The following is a 16,765-nucleotide window of genomic DNA, read 5'->3' as shown; positions in this document are numbered from 1 at the left end:
TCAGCGAGGAGCAAATCTCGTTTGTCGCCATGAGCAAAAGCGATCTCTCGAGCATTGACGTAAGCAATCAGACACGGCTTGTAAGGTTGACACGCCGTTTCTAAAGCGCGGCCTGGGTCCAGGTGTCGTCATAGAATTCTGGGGCTTTCAGCAGTTTTTGTTGAGTAAACAATGGATGACTTGTAGATGAATATCTCGAGCGGTATCGCTTACGGTGGCGGTGGATACGTAAGGCCTTGGGACGGAAGATGTGTTCTCGCGAATAGACGTGGATATGGGCCAAACAAAGATATACGGCGGACACAGAAACCGGATCAGCTGGTGACATGATAAGAATCCTAAAAGTCCCACCGAAACTTCGGATTTTTTTATGGGAATGAAACCGCGTATATTCTAGCAACGTATGACTGTTTTTTGCCATTTTGGATGAAATGGAACGAATTTTACATTTCTACCCAGTCAGAGCTCGCAGAACAACAAGTGTCTGCTGACGTTTTCAAACGACCGCCAAGTATTTGTGAGAGTCAGCAAATTGAGCCTTGACTGCGCTTATCACAGCCGAAACGAAGATTGGTCGCGACCTCCCGCCAGCCTTCATTCGCAGCCGCTCAAGACTCCCGCGGCTACTTTTGTCCAGAAATTTCGGACTTTGCATTGACAAGGAGCCATCACTTCCACCAAATCACAAACTAACACGTGTCCCAATCACTTGCATGCTCGGCCGGAGAACGGTGCCGTCATCACGGCCCGAGTGCGTCCAAGTTGTTCTCGAGCGTAAGAAACCGAGCGGCGAACGCCAGAAGAAAGAAAACGACGGAAAGAATGAATGAGTGGCAAGTTTCGGTCAACGCAACGCAATAACCTCGTTTTCAGCTTCGATTCGAACTTGACGTCAAAGTTGTAGACGTTGTGAGGAACTTACACACAATTTCGCTATCACACGGGCTTCGAAACGACTTGGGCTCCTCCCAATGCCCCTTGCGCGTATCCTGGATGTGATGATCTCGTGCCGGTCAGGACCTCGTCTCCGATCTCAATTTGCCCACTGAAACCTTGCTCCACTCGCTATCGAACGAACTAAACTACGCGAAAACCCAAAAGCGACAAACTCAACCGATGCAATACAGAAAACACACGACACACGAGAGAACTCAACTTTTCTCTGCAATCTTCAAAGGAAAAATGCGGCCACGACGGTTCTAAAGCGTACAGGGGACAGCGACAAGATGACTTTTACGGAGGGATATCGGATTATTGCAAAAAGATACGCTTAAAATTAAAATAACTAGGAAAAGAAACGAGCAAACTAACGAAAAAAGTGTTCCGTACGCGCCTTTTACAGTCCAGTCTTATTTATGTTTCACACGAATCGAAACTCCTTGCAGCTAACATATCACCAATGATATTATTTTCCGCACATTTTGAATGAACAACACACGACGCGTGAATCAACTTACGGCAGCGATTAGCATGAAAGTCTTATTACTGCCAATCTGCTGATTTCAAGAAGTCAACTCGCGGCCGCATGACAATTGACATGTCTTCCTACTGTCGCCATGCCGAGATTGCAGGCAGGTGGGGCAACCCTGAGGGTTCTATGAAAATTGGCGGCGTTTATGGAATCGCGGTGACTGGAGTTGTATTAAAATACGTTATGGCCGCGGAAAATTAGATGTAAAAACTTAAACCGGCTCAAGTTGTGCCTGATTTTAGGCAGAAACTCGTTTAGAAGGTTTGTGCAAAATATTACGGTTTCCGTCGTTAGATGGCACGTAGTTGGTATGGAGATTATTTTGGACGTTATTTCGAATGGCTACAATTTCAAATATTCCATTTTGAAAATTACTTCATATTTGCAAGATGATGCGGTAAGTCAATAAAATAGAAAGAAACGTAAATTTTTCAAAGTGACTTTTGCGGAAAATTGCGGGAAAACCTGGGGTTGATTAGAATCCATCTAACTTAAACCAATATAGCCAGTCAGTGGATAGGTGATATGATTTGCAATAAAAAAAAACTGTTGAAATATCACAACCAACTCGTACGTTTCATCTGTCGGTAAAATGACGGACCCCATATAGTACAATCGCAGCATTCAAAATCTCACCTTAGGCCCGACAGATGCATACATTGGAATCCGGCACGCAAATTACTATCACTGGAGCGAGTAAAATCACCATAGATACAAGTCTGCTGGTCCCGATCGAATCATTCCTGCGCTATTACTTGCCAGGGAATGGATGCCATGCCTCTATATATTCGGAATATATACCGTGAATGCCTAACACATGCTTTTTCTAAAATTAACTGGGGTCATGTGAAGGTGATATATATTCCCAAACCGGGGAAACGGACGCAAAAAGGTCCCACTAGATCAAACTGACGTCCTTTCTACTAAAAGGATTGGAAAGACTAATAGGTCGGTTCATACATTCCTAAGCGGCCACCTCACTAAAGGCAACACGCCGGAAAGGCAAATCCACGGAGACAGTACTCTATGAGCTTTCGGCAAAAAGTGAAAAGACGATGTACGGAAAGGAATTTAGGCACATTCATGGACATGAAAGTGCCTTCAATTATGCCTCATTTACGCCAATTTGGGACCCGGCAAGACAGTATAGAATCGCTGTTAATCAGTTGAGAGAGAAAAATCCACATACTGGTCGGCCAGAAGTCTATTGAGGCAGGATATCTTAGAGATTGCCCACAGGGAGGGGTTCTCCCTCCTCTATTATGGCTTCTGGTAATGGACATCTTATGATGGCTCCTGGAGGACACAAAGATCTTTGCATAAGCATTTGCGGATGATCTAGACGTAATAATTATCGACAAGTTGGCGGACAAAATATGTGAATGCAACTAAGCATGTAATCCACAGTGGTACTTAACGAACTCATGATGAATCCTAGGAAGAATTGTTTGAAATAATTATGACTTGCTTTTCTATTCGCTAGTAATATTGATTAAGCTTGCAAGTAAGACTTGTTAGCACTGATGAAGGGAACAAGTGGTTGTCGAAATATTGGTATTTGCAAGCTTTGTAAATTTTACTAGTTAATAGAAATGGGAAGTTTTAATTTTTTCAAACAATTTAATCGCTGAAAATATCGCGAGATAGCATTTAGACTGGACTAGTTCTGTTCACTGGGAACGTTAGATAGGTAGGTAAGATCTGGGGACTTTGACCGTAACGGATTCATTGGACGTATACATTCATAATAAAAGAAATGTTGATGTATGGATTGATCGTTTGGTTTCCGAGATTGAACTTTGCTAACAGCAAGAAACTGCTGGCAGATATAAAGGCTCGGTTTCCAAAGTATTACTAGAGCAATGATTGCTATGCCAACCGCGGCACACAAAGCTCTCCTAAATTTACCCTCATTCATTTGAAGGTGAAACGGAAAGCAGCCAATAACGCATATAGGCTCGATATCTGTGCGTGCAAAAGCCGCCGATCATGCGTCCATCTGGAAATTCTTTGATAAACATTCGGTGGCTCTGATGCCGACAGATCATCTGGTTTCCAGATTTGTTTTTGGAAAGCCATACTCTCTCGTAATCATCAAAATTGAAGAATGGTCAATAAATATACACGAGTCTTTAGAGATTACAGACCTAATAATCTTCACCAACGGGTCAGTTGTGCAAGACGGATCGGACGCAGGGTTGTTCTCGGATAATCCGGTTATGAAATTAGCCCTCAATAATCACGAGTCATGAAGGAGCTGAGGAGGATTTTGCGCCTCAGTTTTTTAACGGGGAGAAAAAGGATGGGGACAAGTCAGACATCACCATGATGATACCAAAACACATTCTGCTATTATAAATATGTATCCATTCTGCTAGTAGCTAAGATAATTCAGGAACGCATCAAGGAACACCTGGAAAATTTGATGGATAGAGAGCAGGCCAGTGCCCGCTGTGGGTTCTTCTACATAAATTATGGATGGCCGAAATAATTTCTTTTCTGCTCGGAAGAACAATTCGTATTCGCATGTCACGGCGACTAGCCATTTCATCCATAAGAGGAGGAATCTTCCCGGATGTAAACCGGTAAGGATCCTGGTGAAGTATTCTCTCTACCTCTTCAGCTGTTCATTATCGTGGATGAGAAGTCGACCGTCAATGTCCTCCACAGGACCATCGAAAAATTTGTGACCACATGCAAGCTCTTTCATAATGGGGTATGCACCTCATCATTGCGATCTGCGGCATCTTTCGCTTCTCTAACCAGCGCAATAACAAATTCTCTTTTGTCACGGCGTACACTACGCTGAACTTCTCAGGGAACAACCCCCCCCCCCACCATTGCTCGCAGCGGTCAGGATAGCCTTCAACCTCTTCCGTTCATCGATCCGCTTTCACGATTCCGCAGCAAACGAGAAAGGAGCATTTTTAATTGCGGCCCAATGCTCATCGATATTTTCAGGAATGTTACTCAGTAGATCTGCCGCTCGATCAACAAATTAGCTCTCTCACTCTCGAGCGGCAGCTGGGTCGTACAAGCGGCCGATATTGAACTTGAGAGGTCGCAGCTCCCCAACTATGAGAGAAGTCGTGAATGCAACACACAAACGAACCTAAGCGACCATCAGATGGTGATCCCTTTCGATGCCAATATCAGCGTCTCTCTTGTTACGCACATCCAGAAGACAACTCTTAAATCTACTGCTAATCGCAAAGTTTGTCGATCTGATTGTTCGTACGACGTTGGTCAGTTGAAACCCAACTGACCTTATGGCAGGCCCTGTGTTACGGTTGCCAAGACCATGTTTCCCCATCACATGTTCGAGCAACGTGTGTCAGATCCCACCTTGGCATTTAGATCACTCTTCACGATCACAGCTTCCCCTAAACCGCGTTTAATTGCTCCTCCTAGCATTGTACAATTGTGATGCTCCCTAACCTGGATGGAAACCTAGCAGTTAGAAGTATTTCAGAAACCGGCTCCCAGTTCAAGGGAGCACTTTGCTGTAGCCTTCAAACTCGACATCGGATTGGTGTCTGGTACCGCTTGGCTTTCCAGAGTACAAAAGCACATCGCCGCAAGAGGGAGACGAAAACTCTCCAGAGTCCCACCTTATGACTTAGATCCAAAATGTCCAATTTATATCGCTGGAACTCCCGCTCAAGTTGGAGAAAGCGAGCATTCCGAGGACCCTGGCTACCATTCTTGGGGAGCGTCCGCACATTCCAGAAACCAATCATAGTCCGTTTTTGATAGTCACAGGTCGTTGCCGTGAGGTCAGTCGCTATCCGAGGCGTTGTTGTCGTTTCGGTAGAGTTTCAAAATTTGCAGATTGCTAGCCCACAAACTCAGCAAAGGAGACTTTTAAATAATCGAAGCAGTTTCAGTGAAGTGATGAGTTTATTGAATATACCACACGCAGATATGATTGACATATTAAACACAAACGATGTGACTGCGTCATTTTTCACAGATTATTTGTTTCCATTTACATCTATATATCTCCGTTTTTCCATGTGCGAAAGTAAATACCATGGGACGTTGAGTTTTGCTAAATAAAAGTGACGTTAGAGCGTTTTTTTTTTGTAAAATTCGAGGTCAATTTTCTATTTATTTCTTTTGCAAAGCATCATCAGCGTCATTAAGTTTCAATTTCAGTTTATTTTAAAGTTCGAAATTCCAAATAATTGAAATGGAAATGAAAGATTTCGTTAGAAAATTCAGCTTTGGCGAAGTTATCACATGTTTAATGACGTCTGTTGACTACTGTCAACATCATTGAGCTGGCTGTCATTGATTTCCAAGCATAGAACATGGGAACCTACGTACGAAACATAAAAACCCCAAATTTAAATGCTCATCTTTAACTTCAATCCGTAGTTTTAGTATTTTATTTTGTTGAAAAATGTTCAATTTTCCAAGAATTTCTTAACTTGTCTGGCCTATTTGGATTTGGTCGACAATAATGATCTATGGTAGAAAAAGAAGGCGAGGCAGACCCTGCTTGAGATGAAACGATGGGGTAGGCCACGGCGCCGGACAGCTTTTAGGGATATCGAATTGGTGGACCTCGGGGCAAAACCAGGATGTCTGGAGTTCCTTATTAAGCCAGGCCTAGATGGGAAAACGGTTGTTGCGCCCTTGATAATGATGATATTCTATAATTAACGTGTTTAAATTTTCCAAACTTTCAATTTGTTTATAATATTTGAAATATTGTCACTTAAGATCAGTGTAATTTTTGTGCAATATCTACAGCGAAAATTATCTGATAGTAGTAAATAATTTTCTTATTTATATTAAAAAGATACTCTTATCTTCCTTGAATAATCCATTCATCTACAAAGTCAATTTTGTACAGAAGCGAATGCTTTCTAATGTCAAAAATTGTTTTCTTTGAATTTAGATATTTTGATAATGATCTATTTTCCTTTTGCTCTCCGCTTTTTGGAATATTGTTATTAATTGTTCTCTTTTTCATATTTAATGAGATTAGGCTTCAGTTTCATGATCATCACCCTAGATGCTCAGCAAGTGACAAGTTTATAGTCATGAGAGAAAGACAACGCCAGCAACAAATATCTATTGACCAGAACTGGGACTTGAACCCAGGGTATGGGATTTGCAAAATTAATTTCCAACCCCACCGACCATTCCTTGGATTCGACCTTTATGACTTTGTTGTCACTCAACCACCTTCGCCATCACACTATCAAATGACACCAAATATTCATTCAGGCATTTCCGATTTTCTTAATTCTTTTTTTATTTTTTTTTTCATTTGAATGAATCCTTGATTCCAAATTCAACTTACTTAGTAAGTTCCCCTCAAACTTGAAATATTCTTAATTTTCTATGTATCTTTTTTCGCCACAACTTTAAACAATCGGCTTGACATTGGAATTTTCAGTAACTGCATCTATTTATTTTTAGAATAAATTAGAATAGAAGCTTTCACTTTGCTTTTAAATATCAAAATTCCTCTGAATATCTTCAAATTTAATCATATTTCCATTGTGTTGCTCATGATCTAATGGCGTGACATGCAAAAACGGAAATAATCTCAACTAAAATTCAAAGATAAATGTTTACGCAAGGATGTGTGTACACAATAATAGATAAGTATGTAGTTGTTTTCGTTATTAGTATTCTATTGCACTCGTTTGAATAAATTTTGTTTATTCATTGGCTCTGTTTTGGCTGCTTAATGTAACTTAATTTTCGGAGAAGGTTGATTTTTGAGTTCAAGGATTGGTTTGGTTTCAATGTTTGCACTTGTAAGTAATGAATTTTATGAGATCGTTCGGTAGTAAATATTGGAGAATATGTACATAAACATAAGCGAATTGTCTTGTTTTGAATATAGAGGCATGTGTAATAAGTGGAGGGAAGTTGGCATATTATTTACGATATTCTTCGTTCTTCGTTAAGGAAGCATAAGCTATTCCCGGATAAAAAGGAAATAAAGAAGTAATAAAATTAATTACGGAAACACAATTGGTTCACCATTATGAACCGCAGACAATATTTGACAGTTCTGGCTCTAGTATGTAGTGAATCAGTAAATCTTAACGATCATAATGACTCCTATGATCTGTCGGACGTACTGTCAGGTGGACATACATATTTGTCCTTAAAAGAATTAAAGGAAAATTCGCGGAGAAAAAGTATTTAAAATAAAAGTCACTGACTCGGGAAATCAAAGAAATTGGGAAATGAGATTAGATTACTTTTCAATTAAAATCAGAGTATCAAAATCGGGGACTGCAATTTAAAGTGTGTGGACAACTATACATATCTAGAAGCGAAGCAAAGTGCGTGGAACAAAAAGGAAAGTATGGTTTGTGAGTAGATCGCATTTGATATGGATAGACTTCTACATTCACCAGACCATTCATCTATTGTGGCTGCTCCAGTGAACCAGCCAGATTCAAGGAATGGGCAACTCGGAAATAACTAAAAGAATATTCGAGGTATTCTCGAGGTAAAACGATGGACTCGGATCTGTATATAGGATAGGCTGTTTGGAAGACTCTGTCGATGTCGACTCCGTATTTCTACCACATATGTATTAGGATCTGATAGACGAACCGAGTAAGTTAGAGACGGTGGATCTAGGAAGTCGAAACTCAAAGCAGTCCGTAGTAGCACTACTACTACGAAGAAGGCGTAAAAGATGGAAAATTCTTGAGGCAACATAGTTATTCTACTTTACGTTTAGTTTTCGCTTTAACTTTTAAGATTTTCAACGTTTTGTAGAGAGTTGCCTGGAAGGGTCATTATTGGAAAACCTCAAAGCTGTAAAGAGAACAGGAACAAGCTGGTTTTCTAAACAGATAAGCAAGAAGGGTGAACGCTAAGAATGCCTTTATACTTGCCAAGGCGTCTAGGGTGAGGCTTGACGGGAGGAGGAGAAAAGCGGGTAATTCTCCATGTTTCTCGACTCGACTCCACTACTTCGAGAACGGATGCAAGAGGTATCGATCGATGAAGAAGTTGTATGAATAAATGACATATTGTTAAGAAGTGCAATGCAAGCTCAAATCAAGGTTTAGATAATTACATGAAAACAAAAAAAAATAAATTCATTCGACGTCAATGTTGAAAGAGTCGCTTAAGGATTTGAATATTTAGGTCGCTTCCCAAGTAAATCCTACCGACACCATACGCGATGGGATGAGGTAGATGTATGTCAGCTGTGGTGTATAGCTCCTATGCTTCTCTATACTTTATTTTGACAGGCTTCGAAAAGATAGGCGTCTCAGGTGAGTAGGGTGTCAGGAATTACATATCCAAACCTGCAACATACATAGTTGTGTGAACTCAGGCACGTTTGGAACCAGCTGAAGCAGTTATCAACGAGGCCACCCCTGGATAGTGTTCTTTCGGATCCTGGAATATACGCTCTGAGTAAACCAGGGGCCATCAATACCCTTCTTCAACAGGTCGAGATTTACAAATTGAGCATGATTGCAATCCAGGAAACAAATTGGATTGGCAGCGAAATAAGCGACATGAATTTTCAAAAGCGGCAAACTATTGGGTCCCAAGAAGTTTGGAGTTAGATTTATAGTGAGCAAACAGCTCAAGTCGCACGTCACCGAATTCAAACCTATTAACGAAAGGTTGTGTGCGATTCGCATCTGACAACCTCTGACTCACCAAAGTGCACGCCCTGACTGAAGTCAAGGAAGATGCAGTGAAAGGCGAAGAGAGAAGAACAATACTGTTGGGGGATTTTAATGCGAAATTGGAAAGGAAAGTTGGCATTGGGGTACCACTGGAGGACACAGCCTCCATGAGGAATGCAATCACAATGGTCAACGATTAATTTACTTCACCAGCAGTAGGAATTTTGTCGTAAGCTCCACATTCTCCCCGCACTGGCGCATTCACAAACTAACCTGGTTATGAGGAGAACTTAAAGGCACCATCAAGGAACCGCAGACAAAGTCGTGGGATACACATCCCGACAAACGTGAATTGACTGGTTTGACGATGAGTGCAGAATATCACTCGATGCAAAGAGCGAACCCTACAGAGAATACACCCAAAGTGTAACCAGAGCCAAAAAAGAAAAGTATGGCGAGCTACGGTGAATTCCGAATAGACTAATTAGACGTAAGAGACGGAAATATTAGGACGAGCAGTTGCTGTACATTAATGAAAATCTAGCTAACAGAAACATCAGGCAGGCATATAGACTAGTGAATACAATTAAGAACGGTTATCAACCCAGGACTAGACTTTGCAAGGACAGAGACTGAAATCAAACAAAGCACCGGGCGCGGACGAGATTCCAGTCGACCTGTTAAAATCTAGTGGAACGAGTCTATTAAATGCAACACACCAACTACTACTGCGAACCTGGAAGGGCAAGGTGATCTCAGACCACTGGCCCAGGAGCATCATCTGTTCCATTCACAATTAGTCTGTTCGTCCTATAAAATACAGAATAAGACCACGAACGGCACATTGGTGAGTACCAAGGCGGTTTCAGGCCAGGTCGCTCCACAACTGACCAGCTTTTTACCGTTAAACTAATCCTCCAAATTGCTGGGAATTCAACGTTGAGGTGTACCAAATTTTTGTTGACTTCAAACATATAGATTATGGAGTACTGTACAACATAATGCTGCAATTTGATATACCAGTTAAATGAGTACCACTGACGAAGATGAATATGACGAACTCCATCTCACAGATCAGGATCCAGAACAGATTGACTGATCATTTCGAAACATGTACTGGTTTGAAGCAGGACAACGGACTGACGTCAACGCTTTTCAACGTTATACCAACACCAACAGGACACTATTCATCGACACAATGATGACATCAATATTATATCTCGAAAACTGGCTGATGCAGAGGAACTGCATACTCTTGACACTGCTGGCAAAAGGTTGGACTACGCATTAACGAGGACAAAACGAAAATAATGATACAATCAAGAATCAGGACGCCAGCCATTCGAACATCAACGTAGGGGACATTAAAATCGAACTCATAGACAGCTTGACAAATTGAAATTGGCCAAAAAATAAGAGTGTCTCAGAGAAAACGAGGTACTGGTGGAACTGGGGTTTTGTTTATTGCAAACCTGACCTTTTCATATTTGAATTACTACTTGGTGAACGATAAAAAAACATTACTTCTCTCCTCTTCTCGAGATCTGTACTGAAATCGAATGATACCTCAAGTCCAGTCCGATCGAACTTGAAGTTTCTATATAGACGAGTCAAAAGCAAAGAGATTTTATCATTTCCATGGTATTTGTTTGGTACGATAACCGAGATCGCTGGGGTGTCAGTTTAACGATTTCGACGTCGTGTCCCAGGTTTGAATCCCCGCTATAGTCATGGATGTTTGTGATTGTCTAAAAGTAGCCGTTGAGAGTTTGAAATATATGCGTGAGAAGACCTCGAATGTAAGTGCAGGGTTTGCGGGGATTCTATCCAATGTTGGTGGATCCTGTTAAAGACGTTCATTCCTCATCTCGAAGGCCATGCATTTTAACTCAACTTCAAGCTCCTCAATGGATTCGGAAAACGCGTTTAGTTGGTCGACTAAGGAAGCTTTGGATGATTTGTGTCTGCAAAACGACGTCAGGAGAAGCAGCAGTGTATATTATGTTATAGTACCTAAAGACCAAGTGGCAAAACAGAACGGCGAATATCGGAAGAATCATGGCAAAGAAGGTGGAGATGAGAATTTTGGATTTTTAGCTAGATATTCCTGTTATCACCAAGGCTTCATCCACTGCCTTAGCCGTTTACATATCAACTCGTGGGTTAGCTATATTGTTGTGTATGGATAGCGCTACACGTGTGGGTTTTGGTGAGGTTTGGTGAGTGGCAGCCATTGAGTGTTTGTCTGTTACATCATCGCCATGTCGCGTGTGTGAAGCAAAGTGGTTGCTCCATGAGACATACATGTACCTACATATATTCATCCTCTCTCCGTCGTTTAATAGTTGTTTACTGTAGAGAGAAAACCACTTGCTGTATAGAGAGGAGTGATGGTTCCTCGTCACTCATTTCAAACAATAACCAGATAATGGACTTGGGGACTGGTTTGAAAATCTGTTGAGTATAACATCTCTGGGAAAGCCATCGTTGGAACGGGAGCAGGTGAAAGCGCTCTTTGTGGCAGTGCAAAGCGGACAAATCAGCAATACGGGGGAGTATTATTTGCTTGAAGCCACTACTTAACCAGGGATTCTGTGAACTCTCTGAAATTCGAGAAAACCATGACCTAGAATATATTCTCCTCCATTGCGATTTGTTTGACCAAGGAGCAATTTGCGAGGATGCTTCTTACGAAAAGTGTGACGCTGGCTGTTGTCTGATGAGGTTAGATGTTGGTACTCGTAGTTTTTCGATAATAATAAAGTAGGAGTGCGACGACCAAATTGGTATAGCCCTTTGGAGTGAAATTGATGGTTGATTACCGATGTAAAAATTTAAATTACAAGAAATGCTGTCTATATTTTTGCTCCCAAATTCACCTTTCAATCTCCACTAAATGTGTATTCTCTTGAGGTTTCTAAAAATCCTCGAAGCGATGGGCTCACAACTCGACTTCCATAGAAATTTGAAAAAGAGTACCTCAGAATCATGAGCTGGATCAGTACTACGGAATCGAACGGATGAACTGATGAATCTAGGATCCTAGAATGTTCAATCACTAAATAGAGCTGCCGCTTTTAAATGTTCCCTCCACCACCTTAGTGATAACATTCCAGGGATCGAAATGTATTGACTGCGAGATTGCTTATTATTTATCGTACGTAGTTTTCAAAAGGGCCATCAAGAAAGATGTACTTTGGAGTCACCTTCATCGTGGATAAGGAATGAACAGCCAAATTAAACATTATCAACTTCGCACCGATAAATAAGCGATTGTGTGTGATATGTATCAAAGCTGGATCTTCCAATGTCTGGCTGACAAATCTTGAAGCCCTCACTAATAGAAGGGTGGAAGGATGTTTAGGACATCTCGATTCGAGTCGCAAGTGACTCTGGTGGGATTGAGAAACGAGCACAAGATCATGACGAAAAAATTGGTTGAGTATGAGTTTTGGCGTGTGAGAAATTCAACGAAAATGTAGACAGCTCCATATGCTTACTACCTAACTACCGAATAATTCTGGTGAATCTAACGAATCTAAGTCAAGAAAATGGTTCCTGAAGACATTAAAGGCAGTCTGAATACAAAGCAGAATTAGACTTCGCGTTTACAAATCAATTGTATGACTTAGGGTATGTAGACCCTCATAGAAGTATCTGAGAAAATACTGATTGAAGTATCTGAGAAAATACCCTCGGAAGGATCAAAAGATAGCGAATGAAATACAATTATGAGCATGAAATATTTGGCAAGCTTGAAATCTCCAAAATCAGGAAACTGAAAAAATTGTAGCGGAGCAACTGCTTCCAACCCATAGGTGATACTGAAGTATCTAAAAGGTATTGGAAGGGAAGCTGGCGGAGAAACTTTAACACGCTAGGTAAGTTCAATCGATGAAACCAGTAGACTGTTAGTCGAAGTCGGGAGCCGGAACGGGTGGCCGAAGCCTTGACAGTGGAAAAATCTGAAGGAACGGGTGGTCAAGCCTAGACGATAAAGTTGACTTCTCCCTCTCATATTCCCCACTAATTATAATTCGTTGCGATAAGAAGGATCAACAGGCTAATCTCAGCCTGTAAAAACCTGGGGTACTTCAGCATGGTAGTATCTTTTGGAGATTCTCGCCTTTTAATGTCACATAAAAATGTTTGCTTCGTTGGCTTTCTACCTTGGTTTGATTTTTGTAGACTTTTCGAGTGTCGTCAAAAAATTCTAACCCATGAGGCTCCCGAAAATTTTCTGGACAGTTTATCTAGCTGTCGCATAGTATCTCCAATCTTCCTAGGAGCTAGACATCCTTCGAGGAGTTCTCGTCCCAAAGGTTCAACAACCTTTGGGTTTGCGATTACTTTTCAAAAACGTAAAGTTCCTAAAATAAAAGAGCTAGACTCTCTATAAACCTGAATGTTCCTAGTGTAACAAATAGACCCGCCAGCCTTAGCTTTTCCCAGTATTGATATACTACAACAATGTACATCAATGTCAAAAAAGTGGTTGAAGTGAAAGAGGTTGGTTGGAAAATTTAAAAATTTAGGCAACTTGCACAGCAGCAACAACTGTCACAAAGGAACAGTAACTATTAATTCATATCCATTGTGACATTTTCGTGATGGTACAGTTAATCAATTCAAATGAAGATTCCTCAATTAAATCTGAAGCAAAGATGCTAAATATAAGCAGAGAATTGACAAATTAACACAGAAGGACAAAATGTAAGCGAGGCAGCATGCATATAATTAAGCTACGATAATTGGACACAGGATATGTAAGCATAGCAAACGAATACTTCAATGTGGATGGATCTCAATAAACTGAGAATATTATCGCTGAATTGAGAGAGCCTTGAACGGCGTATCTTTGATATTCAGTGTAGGCCAGAGAATTATTAAAGAAAGTTAATTTTTTAATGCCCGAAATCAATGACATTTGGACTTTTAGGTGTCAAATCCCTAAAATGCATTCAAAAAAACCCTGGGGTTTTACAAAAAAGTCCAGACTCCGCTTCTTCACTACAAATGGAGGCTTTCATCGAAGTTTTCCACCGTTATAAAACGGCTCTTTGTTGAAAATCAAAGAATTCCGCGCATTTCTGAAAGAGTTTGGGTAAGCCTATATTCTCTGGGTAGGCAGAATAGGCAACCTATTTTGGTATATTGCACTGCATCTCCGAAAGGAAATATTCCGCAGTCCCACCAAATACCATTTATGAATGTCCTCTCCAAGACCTCCTTCAATGAAAACTTGACATTCAAAGACTCTTCTTTAAAAAGCACACCAGGTGAAATGGAAACGTAGTTGCACCCGAGAGACAAATATTCTAGCTAAATGTCGAATCTAAATATAAATCACGAGGATTTTTTAGGTAGAAATTTTGCCGGTGAAAGCTCTTTGCTTTCCCACAAATACACTTTCATAACTTGCTTAGATTATGAGGTGTGCATAAATGATTTTCAGCAACTTTTCATTTGTATCTTTATGCCCAACACACCTTTGTGCCGAAAGACCCCCTGAGAATATTGGAAGATCCCAAGTGAGCGTAGAAATCTTCATCTAATACCATCAAGCAAGGTGAGCCAGGCCGAAAACTAGTGCTTTCAATTAGGAGCGCTTGGAGCTGCTGGTGGTTGATTGGTTGGCTACGGTCAGGCTCAGCTACTTCGGTTCGGAAACACATGTACCGGCCACCAACACCTGTACATCCCATGTCATCCATCCCCTACGCACTACTCTATTAAATAATGAGCGCTTGCAAAACCCGCAAGTTTTCATTTTTCGTGTCGTTTTTCGAAAATATCTAAAAATAGGACCTGCTCGGCTGAGAAAAGCGGAGACAGCACATGTGTATGTTGATGTGGCGAATTGAAGCTCTTTGGTTAGACGTGGTACCCTCGCATGAAGCCCTGATCGGTTTGCCTAGAATCTAGTGAATTGGCGGTTGCACGATGTCTATCCACAAGTTCAATTGAGGAAAAGCGCTTTCCCGTCCATTCAGTTGCTCGATTTGGCAAAATTCTCTAGGTCAAATTTTGCTCTAGTGAATGATGATCATCTGGTAATGGTCCGGAAAAAAGTTAGACCAATCAAAGTGAAATGGAGGAACTTTCTCCTGGGATTATTCGACTCGGCTGAGTTGTGATCTTGCTTGATAGTTGTCGGCATTATTGTGGCCACAATTTTATTTTGGTGGCGATTGTTTGTGTATATTTTTAGATGCGACTCGAATCCTCTTTATGATACTGGGAGACAGATTTCCACCAGCAGAACTTTAAGCAAAGTGTCCGCTTCAGCAGGCACGGTGGCCTGTATGTTATTATTTTGGAATGGGTCGGTATATTTGAATTTTGATAGGTGGTTGCTCCCGTTGCGGTGGTAGTAGTGGTCACTGGGTTGCGAGCGCAATGATGACGGTGGAAAACGGATGAAAATTTTCGAAAATAAAATAGATGGGAAGCTCGAACTGGCTGGTATCTGAGCGAATGATGAAAAACTAGCTCGAGATTGTCTGGCCGTGTATACCGCGCAACGTTTGTTTGTCCTTTTCTCATTTTTCGTCTTAGATAATGCACGAAAATGTTAACGTAAACGACGAACGAAGACAACTTTCGAGAATTCAAGCTTTTCGTATAGTATTTTTGGGTACACAATAAATTCTGCTCGGTTTTCTTTTTGGCTATAAATAAATCAAATGTGTATCTTGAGATGGCACAGTGTATGTAGACGTGTATCCACTAGGGTATGGGGATATCTGAAGGAAAGGAGCAAGAAGTTCAAGACGTCTAAGTCCGGTGCGGGCCCGATATTGTTCCTCTGAGGTAGAGCTGAGCGATTTTTTTAGAATCACACAAGATTTTATAGTCGTTTATGTAGCGTATATCCAGTTGGAGATCAATAATAGATGCAATTATAGTGGCCATTTATGTATTTTGGGAAGAGAAATCACAGAAAGGTGTACGGCATTTTCATCAGATGAAGACAATGTCAAATGTCCTTTCGCACTATGGTTGCACTTTTTAAACTCCACTCCAGCAATTGCTGAATTAAAACTTGTGAGTATCCTTTACTGCACACCAGAAACCAAACTTTGCACTCATTTCAACTATAAACATGTATCCACAAACTATCTTTTGTCCTCTGTAATTGTTTCCACACAATTTTTTACAGTTTTTAGAGTTCGTTCTGGGATTTTTTTTCAAATTTTAATTTTTATTGGTGAGTTTTAACTAGAATAGAAAACTTACAAAATTTTAAGAGATATTTTGACTATAATGCGCCCGTATGCACCACTAAAATAGTATATAAAAGTGTGTTATATAACAGGCCTTGGGCCCAGCCGAAGTTATTAAAGCTAGGCTAAAGGATCGTACTATTGAAAAGATCGATGTCGACTGATCACTAGAAGAATTAAACTCTGCCAGTGTATCTAGCCGACTCAGAGCTTACAACGAACTCAGGTTTGGCTACGGTCCCAGATGGCCTTTGATTACCCGGGAAAAACACTTTTAGCACCAGAAGAAAACACGAGCGTATTCACTCCGATCTCCTCTAGCTACACGAACCGTGAGTATATACTCACGTACGTAGCTATGAATTTATATATATAGTATATCTAGAAGTTTAGATTTTCTCATATGATCAAGCCTGTATGTCGACTATGCGCGCAAA

General features: G+C 40.8%; 1 protein-coding gene across 3 annotated transcripts in view; it reads right to left on the bottom strand.

The window, feature by feature from the left end:
* Positions 1–16,765, bottom strand: part of LOC119649808 (calcium-transporting ATPase sarcoplasmic/endoplasmic reticulum type) — a 111,093-nt gene that overhangs the window by 76,387 nt on the left and 17,941 nt on the right. The window contains exon 1 of one of the 3 annotated variants that reach the window (XM_038052138.1): positions 16,342–16,583. The exons of 1 other annotated variant lie outside the window; for it this stretch is intronic. The gene's annotated coding sequence lies outside the window, so the exon portion shown is untranslated. Of the gene's footprint in view, positions 1–922; positions 1,514–16,341; positions 16,584–16,765 lie in introns of those variants that run through there. One more of the 3 variants, XM_038052145.1, reaches the window with a different exon arrangement.

This window comes from Hermetia illucens, chromosome 1, assembly GCF_905115235.1.
Source record: "Hermetia illucens chromosome 1, iHerIll2.2.curated.20191125, whole genome shotgun sequence".
Classification (NCBI taxonomy): domain Eukaryota; kingdom Metazoa; phylum Arthropoda; class Insecta; order Diptera; family Stratiomyidae; genus Hermetia; species Hermetia illucens.
Note: the sequence above shows the minus strand (reverse complement) of the source record. Positions and strands in the feature narration are given on the sequence as shown.